At 43.1% G+C, this 8,254-nt stretch overlaps 1 long non-coding RNA gene across 1 annotated transcript; it reads right to left on the minus strand.

Moving 5' to 3' along the window:
* Nucleotides 1-3,349: 3,349 nt before the first annotated feature.
* LOC125759205 (uncharacterized) lies at nucleotides 3,350-8,026 on the minus strand. The gene is made up of 3 exons (XR_007416738.1): nucleotides 7,775-8,026; nucleotides 5,386-5,483; nucleotides 3,350-3,972 (listed from the first exon to the last, which is right to left on the minus strand). It is a non-coding gene; the product is annotated as an uncharacterized LOC125759205 (long non-coding RNA).
* Between the last annotated feature and the right edge of the window lie 228 nt (nucleotides 8,027-8,254).

Below are 8,254 nucleotides of genomic sequence, written 5' to 3' on the forward strand. Positions count from 1 at the left end.
ATAGAGTGAAAGCACTCCTCCGAGGGAGTAAAGCTATCACGTTGAAACAGCTTTGAAATAAAATTAATCGAGCACACAAAATGGCACATTCATACGCGCACACATTCACGCAACCAAAACACGTAGAGCGCTCGCAACCAAAACGCATACATTAGAGGATTTTAGTCTGTCCGGCACACCGGTATACTCAAATTGCTTTGCGTGTACCAGAATACCGGGTGTGAACTGCGCATACACACGCCCGGTAAACATGGCCGCGCCGCCGAAAGCGATTGCCGCCCACCTCGGATCTATCAAGTGGCCGTCGCTCGCTCTGTCGCTCGTTATCTCCGAACTGATGCTTTTATTTGCTTTAGGTTCACGTCCTTAAGCTTCGACAGCAAGGTATTCGTGTCGATTCGGCACCGTTTTCGAGAGCCATACTCAAATAATCAGCGATGTAGGCTTAGCGAGTGACAATCCCGGAATCTCGAAGGTCATACATTATGTGTCGGTTAGTTGTTTTTACCCTCCATAGCTGGCGCAGCTTGACGTGGCGGCAGCTACGGCACACAAAGCGGCTGCGAAAAAGAAAAAATTTCGGCACTCGAACAGCGTTTCACGGAATAATTTCTGTAATGCTTATCTCTAGGGGTAATTAGAAAATGGACATCAATGTAAACATGCACATATAACAACACATACAAATCGCACACGACACAGGAATCGAACTCATGACCACAAGCACCGAAAGCAGACACTCTAACCACTATGCCACAGAGCTACCGCATGCTTCGTTAACTTTTCACGGCCTTATATATTTACAAAGTGGTTTGCAACGAGAGGGTGGAGTTTGCTACTTCTTTTTTTGCATCATCGGCGTGTGTTTGCGCGTGGATTGGGTTAGTAAATAGTTAGCGCGGCTCCATGAACTCACGAAGGCCACCGTTAGCACCTTCAGCTCCGACTTCTGTTGGTTGTTTGTCGTGCCGCAAGAGAAATGATAAACGTGTGTTTTTTGTGTGTTCACCATACATCGTGGATGTCTCGCTCGCCCAAAAATTTGCTCATACCGGCGTGAAAAGTACCTTTAGATAGCGAAACTCACGTATGTCTATTCTACGAGCGTGTGGTGTTGGAGCAGTTTTGGTTATTTTTGCCGCGAGCTGCAAGTGTCGGCAGTGCGTTCTCAGCTGTTCGAAGACCATCATATGTCACATATTTTTGTTACATACGTCGATGTCAGAGTTGCAAGCGTATTTTAGCGTGCACCTATACAAGCTCGTGCATTTATTGCGCGTGTAGGTGCTGTTGCGATCTGCACGCAGGGTCAGCGGCACCTCTGAGCAGTTAGACAAATATTTGCGTGATGAGCACTTACGCGCGCTGAAGCACGACATACAGTGCTTCTGAATTAGTCATAGTCAGTATTTAATTGCTTTTATACTCGGAGACTAGCTACCTTTTACTAAGTAACCTTTACTCTTCGGTATCACGCCGCCGTTAAAATGTATGTCGAAGGCGTCCACCAAGGTTAAGCACGATGTCCATTAATTCGCGAGTGACATGTCTCCCTTAAAATAGAAAAGATAATACTGTTGCGCCTCTGTATTGCGAACGTCCGCGTGTAGTTGGCACTACTCCTGAAGAGATTGTGCAGTACCTATTAAAAAAAAGGCATTATTGTATGCCTCAGTGAAACAGCTGTTCTTCAGAAAATAAGGTGTCATTTTAATTAGGATATTTTTGTCACGGCAGGACACAACTTGACTTTTTCGTGATTCAGGATTACACATAGCACGAACATGAGTGCAGCAGATAAATAAAAACTGAAAAAAGTGGGTGCCATGTGCACTCCTACTACCTCGTGTACCTGTAGTTGATTCCAAATCTACAAATTATGCGACCATTGATGAATGATCAACCCATCAATGTTCGATCACAGTTGATCTGTTTTCGTTTACTGCCTGTCGCTTATTTGCACGATGTTTTGCAAGAATCATCGGTTAAACCCATCTGGTAACGCAAGCATTATCTGTAGCATGCAGTGGTTCTCAAGAAGGGGGGGGGGGTCAGCGAAGCCATTTCTGGGGGTCCGCGAAACGAATCTTCGAACAAAAAAGAAAATACGCCCTTTTTGAAGAAACAGTATGTCCAATGACCGCGGCCCCCACTATTTTTTTTTGCTTCACCGCATAACGGTTATGCATTGCGGCGGAGCTGACTTATGCTTTTCATGAGATGGCTGTAAAGCTTTTACTGCAATTTTCTACCACATGTGCTTTCCCAGGCTTGCATATTTGAAGAGAAAGCGTAGCGAGAAACAGCTGAAATGTGGCGGCAGATCGCACAACTTAGTGACAAGCTGTTGAGATTGAATTGGCGTGGCACTTTAGTTTGACCATTCTTTGCCACGGAGAAACGCAAGGCACCTATTTCATGCTGCATGTTGTGCTAATTTATAAGCCCTCACCCCCCCCCTCCTTCTCACTGCAAGGGGTCCCTCATCACTTCCACCAGTCCACAAGGGGTCTCCAAAACATCCATGGCTGAGAACCACGACCTATATATCAGAGCCTGAACAACTTCTTTTACATGTACAAGGACTTTTTTGTTTGAATTCATTACAAATTCTTAAAACTTCAAATGATACAATAAATGCTGGTTGTAGCACTTTATTAGAATCAAAACAATAACATTCACAATGTCAATGTAAATTATACATTTTCATCTACCACAGAAACTATGCTCATTATTGAACAGATGAAACAACATACACAATGCAACCTGAGCACTAATTCACAGCAGTAAAATATTATGAAAGTATAGTTCGAAAATTCATCACAAAGCAAGACACATACACCTCGCAATGCCAGTATGCAAGTACAATCCAAAGAGATGGCATGCACAGCAGTGGCGTAGCCAGGGGGGCACACCGGGCCTCCCTCGCCCCCCCCCCCCCCTCGAAATTTTTTTTTGCTATGGCATACAGAGCCCAAAATGACAACTGAACACATATGCCTGCCCGGCTCCCACTTCAAATCAAGGAGACGACCCCCCCCCCCCCGAAAAAAATTTCTGCCTATGCCCCTGATGCACAGAGAACTTGGTGTCTGCTTACACATGAAGGCAACTCGATAAGTAATAAAGGCTTGCAACACTTAGGCATGGTGGTGTACCATTTTTCTTATATATTGCATTAGTTTGCCCTCAGGCATGAAAACATGTTACGCATGATTGTGCAGGTCAATGTTTTGTATAAAGACCTGTGGTTTCGACCATAGATCCATCTGCCAAGGTTTGTAAACACAGTCGCCTTTATTCACATATTTTTAAGAAATAATGTAAATTTATAAAGTTAAGCTTGGGAACATGGCATTATTTCGCAACCCTATTCACCCGTATTATTATGCATAAATAGTAGACCAATGGTTACAATATTTACATGCCAGCTAGTTCCATGAAATGCGACCGGAAAATTGGTTCCTCGTCACCTTCAACAGCTCAATTTATGGCTCATGCAGAAGTGCCACATTGAAATTGAATCCGCGAATACCGTGACAAGAAAGTTACCTCGGAGTTAGGCAATAACATGCTTTGAATTAAAAATTGCCCATCAATACTGGTGGTGGCTTGGCACATTAGAGCCAAGGACTGGACATGCCATGAGGTTGAATAAAAATTGAACAGGGAATAAATAACGGCTGTAAAACAGTCAAGAACCATGATTAGTAAATTAAATGAGTTTACATTCAGCATCTTTTCAAGCCATGTAAAATTTTCAAATGCACACTGTTATTGGAAAGTTTGGACTCAGCACCGTGCATAACACAATGCAGCAGTCCAAGTGCTGACAATCCTAAATACTGAGAGATGTACAAGATCATCAGTATAGTATACTGTAAGGCACAGGAGTGTTCACAGAAGAGATCGTCTTGTAGACAAACAGGTGGGCCAGAACTGTTGCTGCTTTGCCGAAAGTGTTCAGTCTTCCTGAAAAAGATATCAAGCAAAGAAGTCCATTAAGCTTTCTGCATCCATACAAAATACCCACTTGTCTTCTCTTACTGCAGACTTTTCCGAAAAAACAGAAAAATACAAAACTAAGAAGCTGCCAAGTATTTTCTTGTGAGATATGCAATAAGTGTGCAGCACACTTTCATTCTTGTAATATCTAGAAAGACGCAGCATTATAATACAGAAAGACGAGGCTCAATTGCTTGTCCATGTTTTGCTGCCATGTTTTTATACACCTAGCAAAAGAACAAGGTACAATAGCTAGTGTGCAGTGTTGCTTGTTGTTTTGTGGAGGCAACTCCTATTACAAAATAATTCATTTATCCTCAAAACTTAGTGCATGTTCTCCCAAATAAATTATTTAAAATCCTAGGCTAGACGGGACAAAATATAGATATATAGTACTTATGAGGCATGCCACAGTGGACAGCCTCGATTTTTAATTTACATTTAAATATAAAACTCTGTTTATGCCAAAGCAACATCTAGATGTTGTCCTTCTCACAGCACTTCGGACTAAACCAGCTGTGCACATAGCACCTGCCTGTAAGCACTGCACCATCCTGCTTCTGCCAACTATGAAATGCGTGCATACTGAAAATTTTATATGCTGCTTACTGCTTGCTGTTACCTTAAATCTCCCCTAGCCAACACAAACTAGACAAGCAATTAATATAACTATCAAGTGGAAATGAATGTAAAAATTTTCCTAACAGTGATAACTTAAATCACAAGGCGCATGCAGCCCATCATATGTTAGTCCTGTTGTGACTCACAACAGGACTAACATTTGTGTCGCAAATTGTGAGCGGTTTTGCGACTACCGAACACAAAAATAAAGTTAAACACCATAATAACAATGCGCTAGTGAGCTTCAATGTATATCGATGTATATGCCACTTCATTGTTAAGGTAATGCATCACAATACTGATCGTTTGAAGCAAACGGGAATGTGAACTAGTTGGCGGGTAATAGGCGAAGTTCAAGTTTAGGCAATAAAGCTTTCAGTTGTGAGTAAGCGCTCTTGATGTGCACTTTCTTGTCCTTGTCTTCTTAGCACTGCCGTTATATAAGTACTGACCATTTCGCCAGGAACACTATGAATCCCTCACAATACAGTCAATATCATGCTACAGGTGTCTATTATCGAGGCACTCCACTGTAAATTCAATATAGCATTATAGGCGTGACAGAGTGCAGGTGCAGATTCTGCATACTGTATCGGATGATTGAGATAAGAGCTACCATGACATTGGACTCAAAATAGTGATACTCTCAATGTTTCCAATGTATCAATGACTTGCTTCATTAAACACAGGTATGCATTGCACAATTCAGAAATGGATTCTATTTGATCACTCTCTCCTAACGAGATTACTGCTACCAACCCAGGTTCTGTGAAGCATCCAGATGAGCTTCAAGAGTTCTTATCAAGCTGCTGGTGTCCACAGCTGCATAGCGTTGCATGTGCCATCTTGAGCACCATCTGCAAAGAAAAAAAAATGTACAGATTTTTTGCAGTGACTCACTATTTCATGCTGCACTAAAACAGCTGTAAAGCACACCAATACCTAATTCGGATAACCGGCATAAATTCAGTTAGACGTCCATGCATGTAACAATCTTTTAACTCTAAGTTTATTATCCTAATGCACTCGAACACCAAGAACTAATTCAGTACATAATACAAAACTGGCAGTGTAGATAAAGCGTTTTTTTTTTAATCTCAGGGAAAACAGATTCCAGAGCTTTTTCATTGCTGCTCCTGTTTGAGGTTAACATTGAAAGTGCTGCTGTGCTTCTTACGCAAAAGTGAGCTTAGAGACAGACTTTACGAGGCATCATACTCTTCTTTCCTGCTTTGTTCTTTTTCTGTAAGGCTTCTTTCGTATTATCCTTTATTCCTCGTACCTTCTTCCTTTGCACAGCATGGCCAGCCAGTTTGAGAAGTGGCTAACCTGCCTGTCTTCCCATCTATTTCTTTCTTTCCTTCCTTCATTTTAAGTCTTGCAGCATTTACAAATATACACACCAAGTTCAGTAGTGTAGCGTTGCCAACTGCACAAACATTCATAACCTACAGCCAACCTACAGCCAACCACAAATTTCACTGCCTGTGCGAGACTAGAAAGCAAATACTTGTGGTTTCAAGTTCACTCCACACCTACCATTTCGTCAAAGACACAGTATTTGAGTTTCTGATAAATTAAGTTGTTTGCCGTGTATCATGCTAATGAAAGAGCTCAAAACAAAGCATGATACAGCAAGGAGTAGGTGCACAACAGCACATCCTTTGAGAATTTGCGATAGAGTCATCTGGTGACTTGCGTGCCATTGTCTACTGCTTCTGGTGCTGCGCTAAACACAATATTCACATTCATCAAGAAGCATGAAGGTAGGAAGCTTACATATGACTTAAAGAAGTAAACCATTAGAAATGACGAAAGGTGTTCTGTTCTTGCTGAACATTAGTTTTTTTTAACTGTGATAATGTTTAATGGCTGCTTAGCCTTGCTTCAAAGCTTCATAATAGTCTATGAGAGTCACATTTTTTTAATTATTGTCCCTCTGCCATCAGTATTGCATTGAGCTGACTTGCACTGATGTGACTGAATAAGCCTGGCACAGCTCACACATCTTCAACTCGATGAGAATATCCACATGAAATTCAGGAAAGTTCAAGATGTCACTAATTATGTCACAAAATTGTCACGAATTAAGTGACAATATCGTAAAATGCACGTGCTTCACCATAAACGCTCTCACTTAGCAGACAACTTTCTGATAATATGGCCATAATCATATCTCTGCAGCATAATTTATTCGTTCTAGTCCAACCTAATGACGTTATTACCCCATATATGGTATGCTGTTTCTTTTTTTTTTTTTTTTGTCTTAGAGACGAAATAAGTGCGCAATGCAAAATTGTTATCGAAAAGTATTCCCACTTACTAATATTAGGGAGTTTTGGAATAGCGTACGCCAGGCCCGTAGCCACAGGGAAGGGGGGGAGCGAAATTCTGATGGAGGGGGGTGTTTTACCGAAAATGAATTATGAAAATAGGCGTTTTTCTAAAAAAAGTGAAAGGCGCAACGAAGGGCACCGGAAGTTTCGCCCATCTGTTTTCTTTAACGTGCACTGACATCGCAGAGTACACAGGCGTTTAGCGTAACCCCCCCCCCCCCCACCGAAATTTTTCAGTTTTGCTTGCGTATATAAGCACGCACACATACAAACAAACGCACGCACGAACATACATAAAGTATGGTTGACCCCCCCCACCCCCCCACCCCCGAAAAAAATTTCTGGCTACGCCCCTGGCCTCCACCGAAATGCTACCGCCGCGGCCGAGATCGAAGCCGCGACTTTCGGGTCGGCAGCCGAGCACCGCAACCATCGTACAACCGAGGCTCACAACTACAATAACTGAATCAACTGAAAACAAAAGTTAGCCTTAATGCACACATGACGGAGTGATAACCGCGGCCTCTCGCTTGTTTATATTTTCTGAAAGCACCCTGCCGCATTCACGCTTTATGGCAAGCAAAGAAATTGTATAGCACAAATTGTCTTCATTGAGGCGTACCCGCTCTTCGATAGACTGGCCGTGCGAAGCGTGTGCCTTCACAAAAGCTTTTTAAACGCGCATCAGGCATCACACGTATGTGCGCGTAATGCTTTTCCATTCTGCTTTTTATTGTACTTTCCACGCGACACACTGTGCAGCACTACACACGTGAGCGACGCGAAACTGAGAACACAGAAGCACCACTTACCGTTCGCATTTCCGACTGTGCCTAACCAGGTGCTGGCCGAACACGAATACACGAAGGTGCAAGCACGCTTGAGTCTTCAGACCATCATGAAACCAACACGAACACGCTCACAGTACGCGATGTTGCACTGCCGTCGCTAAATGCCGTTCACGTCCAGCGTTGAGATCAGAGTCGCGCACACACAGGACACGGGCACGCACAGCCGACACAGCTGAGCAATTCGGAAACTTCGATGACCGGGCAACGGGAGAAAATGGCGAAGGCAGCGACGGGCGACGGCGAGACTTCGACTTGAGCACGCACGCTTCTCCTCTCCTGGTGCGCGTGTGTGTGTGTGTGTGTGTGTCTGTTTTTTTTTTTTTTTTTGTCTTTCCTCGCTCGCGCCTGCGTGCCTGCGTCGTAAGGTTGCGTTATCGTGCTTCTCTCGGCGGCTCATGTAACAGCCCTCCCGTTTAGCGGCTGCTTGAAGGAAGTCGCGTT

This window comes from Rhipicephalus sanguineus, chromosome 7, assembly GCF_013339695.2.
Source record: "Rhipicephalus sanguineus isolate Rsan-2018 chromosome 7, BIME_Rsan_1.4, whole genome shotgun sequence".
NCBI lineage: Eukaryota > Metazoa > Arthropoda > Arachnida > Ixodida > Ixodidae > Rhipicephalus > Rhipicephalus sanguineus.